We start from the raw sequence: 12,339 nt of genomic DNA on the forward strand, positions 1-12,339 counted from the left end.
CTGTTAGATCAATTAAAAATAAGAAATATAATCATCAGAGAAATGCAAATCAAAACCACAATGAGATATCACCTCACACCTATCAGAATGGCTATCATCAAAAAGTCTACAAATAACAAATGTTGGTGAGGATGTGGAGAAATGGGAGCCCTAGTACACTGTTGGTGGGATTGTGAATGGGTGCAGCCGCTATGGAAAAAAGTATGGAGGTTCCTCAAAAAACTAAAAAAACTACCATATGACCCATTAATTCCACTCTTGGGTATATATCTGAAAATAAATGAAAACACTAATTCTAAAAGGTGCTTGCTCTCCAATGTTCATAGCAGCACTATTTACAACAGCCAAGACATGGAAGCAGCCCGAGTATCCATCAACAGGTGAATGAATAAAGAAGACGTGGTATATATACAATGGAATATTACTCAGTCATAAAAAGAATGAAATTTTGCCATTTGCAGCAGTGTGGATGGACCTAGAGAATATTATGCTTAGTGAAATAAGTCAGACAGAGAAAGACAAATATTGAATGCTATCACTTCTATGTGGAATCTAAAAAAACAAAACAAATGAATGTTTATATAGCAAAACAGAAATAGACTCACAGATTTAGAAAACAACCTAGTAGTTACCAGTGGGGAGAGGGAAGGAGGGAGGGGCATGTTGGGGGTATGGGATTAAGAGATGTATAAAATAGATAAACAACAAGGATATACTGTATAGCACAGAGAATTACAGCCATCATCTTGTAATAACTTTTAATGGGGTATAAACTGTAAAAATACTGAATCACTAGGCTGTATTCCTGAAACTAATATAATATTGTATATCAACTATACTTCAATAAAGAATAAGAAAAATAATAGATTTTATTTTACCCTTGTTTATTCCTTTTCTAATGCTCTTCCTTTCTTTATGTAGATCTGAGTTTTTGGCATATCATTTTCCTTCTTTTTGAAGAATTTCTATTTTATGTTTCTTGGAAAGCACGTTTACTTGTGGCAGATTTTTTCAATTTTTGTTTGTCTAAGAAAGTGTTATTCTTCACTTTTGAAATGTAAATTTTGCTGGATACAGAATTCTAGGTTGGTGGATTTTTAAAAAAACATTTAAAATATTTCACCCCACTCTCTTACTGTTTGCACAGTTTCTAGAGAAATCTGATGTAGTTCTTCCCCTTGCTACTCTATAGGTGAGGTGTTTTTTATTCTGGCTTCTTTCAAGATTTTTTCTTTGTCTTTGATTTTTCTGCATTTTGAATATAATATTCCTAGCTATATTTTTATACCTATATATTTATCCTACTTGGTGTCCTCAAGCTTTCTTGATCTTTGGTTTGGTGCTTATGATTAATTTTGGAAAATTCTCAGTCATTATTGCTTGAATTATCTCTTCTGTTCCTTTCTTTTTTTTCCTTCTCTTTATGGTATTCTCATTATGCATATGTTATACCTTTTATAATTGTCCCACAGTTTTGGGGTATTCTGTTCTATCTTTTAAGTTTTCTTTTTCTCTTTGCGTTTCAGTTTTGCAAGTTTTTACTGAATTTCTTCATGTTCACTGACTCTTTCCATGGCTATATCCAGTCCATTGATGAGCTCTTCAAAAACACTTTTCATTTCTATTATAGTGTTTTGATTTCTAGCATTTCCTTTTGGTTCTTAGAATTTCCATCTCTCTGCTTACATTACCCATCTGTTTACAGTTTTCTGTTGTAAACCAGACATGATGTACTAGGTAAAATGTACTGAGGTAAATAGACTTTTAGTGTGAGGTTTTGTGTTTATCTGATTAAGAGCTAGGTTGTCTTTATTGTTTGCTCTAGCTGTAGGTGTCAGAAGCTAAAATTTCCTCTGATGCCCTTGTTTTTGTCTCTTCTGTTGTCTTTGGGTTTCTCTGGAGACTTTTTCTTAAGTAGGTTCTGAGGCATGCAGTTCTTTCCATAGTATCTACCTATTATACAGGAGCCCTGTTGATATTGTGGTAAGGTGTAGGGGGAGAGGAAGCACTCTATAGTTCTATGCTTTGACTTTCAGGTTTTAGTGAGCCTTTGCCTGTGCCCTTGGGCTGTGACCTTCACTAGTGCTTTTCAGTCCCCATCACCCTTAGTTTAGGCAGGAAGGCTAGAGGGAGCTGGAGTTGGGTATTTCCTTTATTCTAGATCAGTTAGGTTCTGGTAAAACTCAAGTTGATTAAGCTCTAGTAAAATAGTTTCTCTTGAGGGCATGCCTTGCTAATAAAAACAGAGTGCTCTGGGTATATTTCAAAATGGTTCCTTTTCCCTCCTTCCCTTCTGGAAGCACCAGGGAATTTTTCTATGATCTTCATGGTGAGAACCTGGTAGGGCTCCTAGAGGTAAACCTCACTAAATTGTAGGTCATCCTCCTAAGACTGAGCCACCTGGAACTTTTAACTCTCAAATTTGTCCATATTGAGCCACCAGCAATTCCATCGATTACCATTTAGATTTTCTTATCCTGATATTGGTTCCCATTGACGTTTCTACTTTCAGGTTTTTATTCCAATAAGTTGTAATTCTCTGTATCCACCTGTCTGTCTCTCCAACTTCGGGGGAGGGCAATTTTTTGCCCTGTAGCCTCAATTCTCTGTTGGATCTAAGAAGAGTTGTTGATTTTAAGTTTTTTCAACTTTTTTCTTCCTGTGTGGAAGGCAGTGGTGACTTCCAGGATTCTTACATGCCAGACTAGAAACTGGAAGTTGTACTGCCACTATTTCAACATGAGGCTTAAGGCTGTGCCACAGCAGGGGGAAACACCTCAGAGAGTTGCACACTGGCTCCCAAATTTTTCAGCCTTACAGTAACATGTCATTTCTATTCATATTTCATAGGCTGACTATATTTCATAGAGTCATGCCAAGTTTTTTGAAATGTGAGCAAATGTAACCCTGCAGTGTTCCTGGAAAAAAAGGACAACCAGCAGTACTGCAGAGCATTATTAACGTTGACCAGAGCACTATATGTAAGATAGTATTTCCAGCCCCACCTAATACTCTGCTCTCTTATCACATCATATTTTCACCCTAGCACTTTATAATACCATATTATACTGTACATTATACTGTACATATTAGATTTCATTATAATGAAACCTATTGTGCTAGATGCTCTGTTTACTGTTTGTCTTTCTTCTTCTATCCCCACAAATGTGAGAATCATGGGAACAGGGACTTTGTCTAGTCTATTCTATTTGTCTATTTTTATCCCCAGAATCTAGAATATTCTAGTGGTCAATACATATTTGGTGAAAGCATTAGTGAATGGATTTTGTTTCAAACTTGGGAACCCAGAACAATGAACCCTTTACATCAGCCAAATCTGGCTCAGAAATTCTTTCCAACAGGGATGAAGCTGTATAACCCTTGTGCAGAACCTTTGTCAGACTAGCTGGGTACATCCTTTGCTATCAGATAGCAAGGAGAGAATGAAAAAGCCTCAGAAGTTCCCAGGAATGTGGTGCTATTTTAAGGCAAGGGTATATACACAGCTTGAGGGAAAATGAATTTGAAAATGAGCTTAGGCATTTCAATAACACAGGTAAAAGGTATTAATAATTTGAAAAATAGGTGAATTTAAGAATCTTCCCATCTCAAGTTTATGTTTATAACCAAGGATATTCAGCTCTCATTCCTCACTTTTTGAAAAGCAAAAAGCTAAATCACCTCTTGAATATGAAATGTAGGTGCAATGCTTGTAACATGCTCTTTCTTGGGGAATAGACCGGTCAGATCCTGGGGTGGTTGAAATGTGGACTTCCTGCTGGCTCAGGTGCACTGTCTTTGTGCTTTTTAGGCTTATTTGTTCACTCTGAGCTTAATGAGTGCATTCAGGCATGTAATGAAGAACAATACCATCACACAAACAATTCGTTGAAGTCCAAAGATAAGGTGATTTTATCAATTATATTATTCAGTAAAGTACATTTGCAATTTATTAAATAATACATAGATTGAGTGGCATCTGGAACACTGTTGTGTTGACACTCATGATATTAGCATCCATGCTATGAAAAGAAATCTTGAATTGATGGCATTTGTTACAATGGGTGTAAAGCTTTTGTTTCTCTTGCTAGAGGAAAGAGGTGAGAGCAGTGCAGTTGTAGGTCACAGGTCCCTCTGGTATGAAATTTGTCCCGAGTAAGCTTAAAACATTTGATGGCCAAAAGCATGGGTTCCTATAGCAAATTATTTTTATTTTCACCTCCATTAACCTTGGCTAATGGGATGACCACAGGGCTGGAAGGCAGGTGAATACCCCCAGTTATCCAAGAGTTACTTGATCTAAGCAAATTACTTTCCTTTCTTCTCTTCTTCTTTTTATAACATGTATTACGGCATTTTCAGAGCATGTTCATATGTATTTCATTTGACCTTACAACAAACATCCCAGTGAGGTTAGCTGGTCAAGGGTTCCTATTTCTGTTTCTAGATAAGGGATACTGTTGCTTGGAGAGTTGAGTGGGAAGAAGATCAGGGATTTTGACTCTAACCACAGTGCTTTTTTAAAAATTATACAGCAGTGATGCTCTGGGCCTCAGTTTCCTCATTTCAAACCAAACATAAATATACGTTATTTGCCAACTTAAGTTGTGGGTATGACAAGAGATAGTTAAATTTTTAAATATTCTGACTAGTCAGAGCCTTATGCAATTATAAATTAATCATCTTGCTTTTGTTTTAAGTCCAAGGGCTCTGTCCTTAGACAATAAAGCCTTCTTCTCCACATTCTTCTACAGAAAAAAATGTCCAGTGTGAGTGCATATGTAGAGCCCTGGAATTTTCCATCTGAAAACATTTAGGAATGAGTCCTCTTAAAGGAAGAGTAGAGAGTCATTAGAAAGAAGCCAATGGTAACTCTGATTTGGCTGTCTCTAGGACTGTTATCAAATTAAATTTTTTAAAGTGATGACTTGTTGGTTTGCTTCAATGTTGTTCTATTTTCTAACTCATTGATAAAAATGATCCTCTTACTTTTGACTAGGCTTTGCCACATAGGGCTATGATCTTCAAGGACAGAAGTATAATATTGAATAACTGTTTTATATTCCAAAATATGTTCTGACTGACTCTTTTTTCAAGTATATAGAGCAGGGGCTAGCAACTTCTGCTGTAAAGGATCAGCATTTGCAGGACATATGGTCTCTGTCATGAGAGACTCAACTCTACTGTTGTATAGTGCAAAAATAGCCCTAGATAACATGTAAATGGATGAGCATGTTCCAATACAACTTTATTTTAAAAGTTTATTTCATATAATTTATTCCATATAATTTTCCCACATCGTGAAATATTCTTCTTTTTTTTCCAACTACTCAGAAAAGGAAAAACATTTTTAGCTCATGGGCCAAGCAAAAACTGATGGGCTGGATTGGTCCAATCCCTAGAACACAAGAGAAACATTCGTTGCTACTGTAGACAATACTCTGTTCAAATAATTCTTTGAGTTGGAAAATGTTTCTAGGAAGTCTGTTCTTATAACACAAACTTTCAACACTGTCAGCAAAGGCAATATCACACAGCAGGGTTCAAGTTAAGTGGTCATGATTGCATAGGAAAAGTACAAGTATTTCCTCATCAGAAAGTTAGAGACCCCTGCTTTATATTCAAAGGAGGGAAATTAACTAGCACAAGAGTTAATTTGGCATAGAGCTTGCAAAATCTTGGGGCAAAGATATCTCACAGGGCTAAGTACATTACCAGTCTCAATTTGGTGCTCCATAAATATCTGTTGAGTTAACTGAAATTCCCACAAGGTTCCTAAGTTCTTGCTTATTATGTAGAATGAAGTGAACACTATAATTGTCTATTTAGAAGACAAGGGGTTAATGCAATGAATCTTTAAGTAGCACTCTTCACTGCTATTTATGAAGGGTGACTACAAAGACTTAAATGACAGATTTTACAAAAGTGCTAGGCAGTAGGGCAAGGTGTGCACAATATCTAAATAATTTGTCATTATGAGCTTGATAATGCCCATGACTAAGCTAATCTATGACTGGATATCTATGGAACCTGCAAAATTCTTTCAGATCTCCAGCATGTAATTTAATCATAATGAAGCCGCTAATCACTGCTGTGTCCCATTTTCTTGGAAGTTCACACATATTCTAAACTCTTTTGCCTCATAGTCAATGCCAAAATATGTTAGTACCTAACTAATCTTTAGTATTTTTCATTTGTGCAACTTTTATTTCTTCAACTAAATCATAAGTTTCTTTTGGGCAGGATCATATCACATAAATAAGAGCAGCATAATGATTAACAGCAAGATTGTGGATTCATACTATTGGGATACAACTTCTGCTTTGACATTTACTAGCAATGCAACTTGGGACACATTACATAGTCTCTTTGCTCTCAGTTTATTAATTTGTAAATAATGATAATAAAAGTATTTACCTGATTGGATTGAACTTTTGTTAGAGTTAAATGAGTCAATGCATCCAAGGCACTCAGAACAGTTGCTGGCACACAGTAAGGATTCAAGAAATGCCAGTTAAAAATAGACCTTTGGGTCCCAGCCTGATGCTATAAAATCCTATTTATAAGCTGATGACTTCTCCAGTCATACTCCCTCCATGGAACCCCACTTAAGTTATCCACTTGGAATACTTAACACACCTCCGCTTTGAAATAGAATACTCATCTCAAAATGATCATTCCCACAAAACACGCTTGTCTTCTTTCCCATTCCAAGTGTGTTCTCGCTTAGTCTTTCTCTCCAATATGCAGGGCAATTTTCACTCTTCTAGTTTTTCAGGCTAAAAAACAAATACAATCCTGAAGTCATGTTTGACTTTTTTTTTTTTTTGCCACACAGCATGGCTCGTGGATCTTAGTTCCCCAACCAGAGATCAAACCCGTGCCCCAGCAGCGGAAGCAGGGAATCCTAACCACTGTACCACCAGGAAATTCCCTTGACTTCTTTCTTTTTCTCACATTCAACATCCTGTCTATTAGCATATTCTGTGAGTTCTGACAAAATATATCTAAATCCCAGCTAACCCACTACCTTACCTACCTTCCTAGTCCATGTCGGTTACTGTTTGCATAAGCTGTTGTTGCAATAGCCTCCAAACTGGTGTCCCTGCTTCTGTCCATGATCCCCTGCCATCTAATCTCCATGCACCAGCCAGGCTTCTACATCCACAGCACGTACATTGGTCCTTGCACATGGTCAGGTGTCAATAAATAAACTAAAGGAATGCTTGATTGAAATATTTGAAAGCTAATTGACTTATCACCTTACTGTAGGCACTGAAAGGATTTTATTCAAAGTGATGTAAAATTCTCAATAGTCTCTGCATCTTAAAATTGTCATAGTAAAGAATTCCTTTAAAAGTAAGCATAGGGACTTCCCTGGTAGCACAGTAATTAAGAATCCGCCTGCCAATGCAAGGACACAAGTTCGAGCCCTGGTCCAGGAATATCCCACATGCCGCGGGGCAACTAAACCCGTGTGCCACAACTACTGAGCCTGCGTGCCTAGAGCCAGTGCTCCGCAACAAGAGAAGCCACTGCAATGAGAAGCCTGCGCACCGCAACAAAGCGTAGCCCCCGCTCGCCGCAATGGAGAGAAAGCTCGTGCACAGCAACGTAGACCCAACACAGCCAAAAATAAATAAACAAACAAACAAATAAATAAATAAATAAATAAAAGTAAGCATAGACTGAGATGGTAGGACTGCATAATTTTGACTAAAATTCTGTGAATCTGTGACTTGGTAAAAGCCATAAGGTCAAGAATAAGGCAGACAAATCAACCTAGATGAACCCTTTAGAGTATTTTTGAAAAGTGTATCAGATTTGGAACCTTGGTTTTATGAGCCCTGAATTTGTACAGAAAGGTTGATTTTTGAGCCCTACATTTGCACCAGGTATGTATATTTTATTTTCACACCCAGTTAGTCAGAACCTACCATTGTATGGGGGAAAAAAATCACCCCCTTTAATTAGACCTTTAGGTAGTTAAAGTAAAAAGCCATTTTCTGTCAAATTATGAATCCCAAATATTTTGCTTCTTTGTCAGTACTACTCTAGTCTATGAATCTTTTATTCAAGGTTCTTAAAACAAGTTAAAGTGTCTGGTGTAATTTCTTCAAACAGCAAAGTTTTTGTTTTTTTAAGGTTATGTTTAATTGTTGGGAGACATAGGTCCAAGATGTTTTTAAAATTAAGCCTGAGTCCCTCTCACTTCTCTGTAGTGATTATGTCCAGACCAAGGGATGCTGCAAAGGACAATTGCCAGGAACAACATTCCTCATTCTTTTGGTAGAGAACAAGGGGCTTGGAGGGCCACCAACATGCTCTCTTTCTGGGACATTTCCAGTCTGCAGCATCTCTCCTATCTATCCCCATTCTTTCTTGAATAAATGAGAGATATACATGACTTCTGTGCCTGGAAAACTCAAAGACTCATTTCTCTTGACTATAAGCAAGGAGACTGTGAATAAACATGGGAAAAGAAAGAAAGAAGTAAAATAAAGGGAGAAAGAGAATGGAAGCCAGACAAGAAAAGGGAAAAAGGAAAGGAGAAAGGAAACAAAATGAAGAAGGAGAATTAACTCTCAATTTTTGAATGAGGTAAAGAAACTAACTCTGTGTGTGTGTGTGTACACTTCTGCCTGCTGAGAAGCCTTGAAACAAAGCCACACTTATAGCCAAGAGCATACCTAATGCCCAGATGATCTTGACATCTAATTACCTTTCTCCACTAAAAGGAAGGAGGATCATGGCTTCTTGGAGAAATTTCTGATTCTAGAACTGGAGCAGGAAAGAATAAGATGAGACTGGAACATCTTGTTGTGGCAGAAAATAAGGAAGTGCCCAAAGAACGACAGAGGCATGTCAAAAGGACATGGGAGCCAGCTTGAAGGGGCTTCCACTGGGCAGATATGGGAACAATCTAAGCATCAAAATATAATAACAACAATAACAATAGTTATACTTACAGTCCATTTTATAAAATAAAAATTCATAAGTCCTTTCTTATTTAAAATAACAGAAGGAAGAGCTGTTCTTTTTTACTGTAGAATGACAACCAATAAATGTAGAAGAAATGACAGAGTTAGAAAACCATCATTGGATGCTGGTGGGTAAAACTTGTGTGTAAAATTTTGATGAGCCTATTTACATAGGCTTCACTTATCTCTAAACAAATCATTTATTAATTGTAGTGTGACAAAAAGCATCTTCCAGTCTAGAAACCTGGCACATACCAAAGTAAACATCATGAATACTGGGACCACCTACATCAAATACCTTCGGATATGATGCAAAGAAGGACAACCAATCACTTCCATGAGAGTCCTGCTAAAGCAAATAACCTGAACATAATCATGAGGAAACAACAGACAAACTCAAACCAAGGGGCATTCTATGAAGTGACTGACCTGTACACTTCAAAAATGTCAAGGTCATGAAAGACAAAGAAAGAGGAAATTTCAAGGTCATGAAAGACAAAGTTAGGGGAAAGTTTCCAGATCAAAGGAGATTAAAGCAACATGACAACTACTTATAACATATGAGCCTAAGTTGTACCCTGAACTAAGGAAGGAAGAGAAAGCAGCTATAAAAGACATTATTGGAACAGTTGATAAAATTTGAATATAGACTGTGGATTAGTGTCTTAGTCTGCTTGAGCTTACATAACAAAATACCATAAACTGGGTGGCTTAAATAACAGACATTTATTTTCTCACAGTCCTGGAGGCTAGAAGTCCAAGATCAGCATGCCACTACAGTCAGTTTCTGGTGAGAACTCTCCCCTTGGGTTGCAAATGGCATGAAGGGAGAGGAAGAGGGAAAGGAGAAGGGAGTGAGAAAGAGAGAGAGAGAGGTGGGGGGGGGCGGGTGGAGAGAGGAGGCTGTCTGGTGTTTCTTCTTAAAGGGCATTTACCCAGTTGGGCCTGGGCCCCATCCCCATGATCTCATTGACCTCCCAAAGACCCCAACTCTAAATATCATCATATTGGGGGTTAAGGCTTCAATATATGAATTTGGTGGAGGACACAAACATTCAGTCCATAACATTCAGATATCAATGTTAAGTTTCCTGATTGTGGTAATTATACAGGGATTATGTAAGGAAATGTCCTTGCTCCTTGGAAATATAACCTAAAAGTTTTAGGGGTAAAGAAATACATTGTCTCCAACTTATTGTCAAATGGTTCAGAAAAAACGTATACATACATGCACAAATAGAGAGGCAGACAGAAATCAGTCACATGGAGCAAAATGTAAACAATTGTGGAATCTGGGTAATGGGTATAATGGGAGTTCCTTGTACATCACAATAAAAGATACACAAAATTTTATGCAAAAGAATCCTTGGAGGGGCTTCCCTGGTGGCGCAGTGGTTGAGAGTCCGCCTGCCGATGCAGGGGACACGGGTTTGTGTCCCGGTCCGGGAAGATCTCACATGCCGCGGAGTGGCTGGGCCCATGAGCCATGGCTGCTGAGCCTGTGCTCTGCAACGGGAGAGGCCACAACAGTGAGAGGCCGCGTACCGCAAAAAAAAAAAAAAAAGAATCCTTGGAGTTATAAGGTAGACCCTTATTATTCTTCAGCAATCAACCTATTACTACTCATCCAGGGTATTAGCAAGCTTTCTCCATTGTACTTATTCTTCTTTCTTGAACTGTTGATTAGTCTTCTGACTTTCAGAGAAGAAATAAAAATCTGAGAGTTATTAGGTGAATAGGACAAAAAATTTCTTAGCATTTGTAACATCAGGTTAACATGAATAATGTGGCATTTTCATAAAATGTAATTTAATAGGGAAAATACAAATCCCACACTTGAATTTAAAGAATCAATTGTTTGGAACAAAATTAAAGAGATGTGATATAATAATTGCTTACATGAAAATCAGAGCTGATAAATAAGAATAAGCCTAAAATATAATTAACAAAGCTTAAAAATATATAATTTTTGGCTTTTCTTTTAAAGATGTCAGTATGTAACCAATTTTTCATTATGGCAACTATTTTTAGCCTTAACTTTATATGATTCACTAATATCTATTCCTCATTGAAAACATAATTTTTTGTTCATTTGTTTTATTTTGGAAGCGTATATTAAAAACCAGAGCAAGTTTTTTCTTCACCTTTTCTTTAATAAATAGAAAATCATGTTATGATGTGTGTGATCTAGACTGTAGATGGGCAGCAGAGGAGGTATTTGATGCTATGCTATTTCTTACTTAATTTTTTTTTTTTTTGCTATACAATATGGTCAGTTCATTACTCACTCATTTAATTACAGCAGCTCTTTTTTATAGACTTTAGTCTTATGGCATAAGTATTATATTTTTATTGAGCTATAGTTGATGTGCAGATTATATAAGTTTCGGTGTACAACAAAATGATTCAAAATTTTTAAAGGTTATATTACATTTATAGCTATTATAAAATATTGGCTATATTCCCTGTGTTGTACTATATATTCTTATAGCGTATTATTTTTATACATTGTAGTTTGTACCTTTTAATCCCCTATCCTTATCTTGCCCCTCCCTACTTACCCCTCTCCACTGGTAACCACTAATTTGTTCTCTATAGGTCTGTTTCTTTCCTTTTTGTTATATTCACTAGTTTTATTTTTTTAGATTCCACATATTGATGTAAATGATATCGTAAAGTATTTGTCTTTCTCTGTCTGACTTATTTCACTTAGCATAATAACCTCCAAGTCCATCCATGTTGTTGCAAGTGGCAAGATTTCATTCTTTTTTATGGATGAGTAGTATTCCATTGTGTATATATATATATATATATATATATATATATATACACACCACATCTTTATGGACATATACTCTTTTTTTTTTTTAGAAGATGTTGGGGGTAGGGGTTTATTAATTTATTTATTTTTGCTGTGTTGGGTCTTCGTTTCTGTGCGATGGCCTTCTCTAGTTGTGGCAAGTGGGAGCCACTGTTCAGCGTGGTGCGTGGGCCTCTCACTATCACGGCCTCTCTTGTTGCGGAGCACAGGCTCCAGACGCGCAGGCTCAGTACTTGTGGCTCACGGGCCCAGTTGCTCAACGGCACGTGGGATCCTCCCGGACCAGGGCTCGAACCCATGTCCCTCGCACTAGCAGGCAGACTCTCAACCACTGCACCACCAGGGAAGCCCCGCATATACTCTTTTGATTGATGGATATATACTCTTTTGATTGATGGACACATACTCTTTTGATTACTGATGGACACATACTCTTTTGATTACTGTAGCTTTGTAGTATAGTCTGAAATCAGGGAGTGTGGTTCCTCCAGTTCTGTTCTTCTTTCGCAAGATTGTTTTGGCTATTCGGGATCTTTT

This window comes from Phocoena phocoena, chromosome 7, assembly GCF_963924675.1.
Source record: "Phocoena phocoena chromosome 7, mPhoPho1.1, whole genome shotgun sequence".
NCBI lineage: Eukaryota > Metazoa > Chordata > Mammalia > Artiodactyla > Phocoenidae > Phocoena > Phocoena phocoena.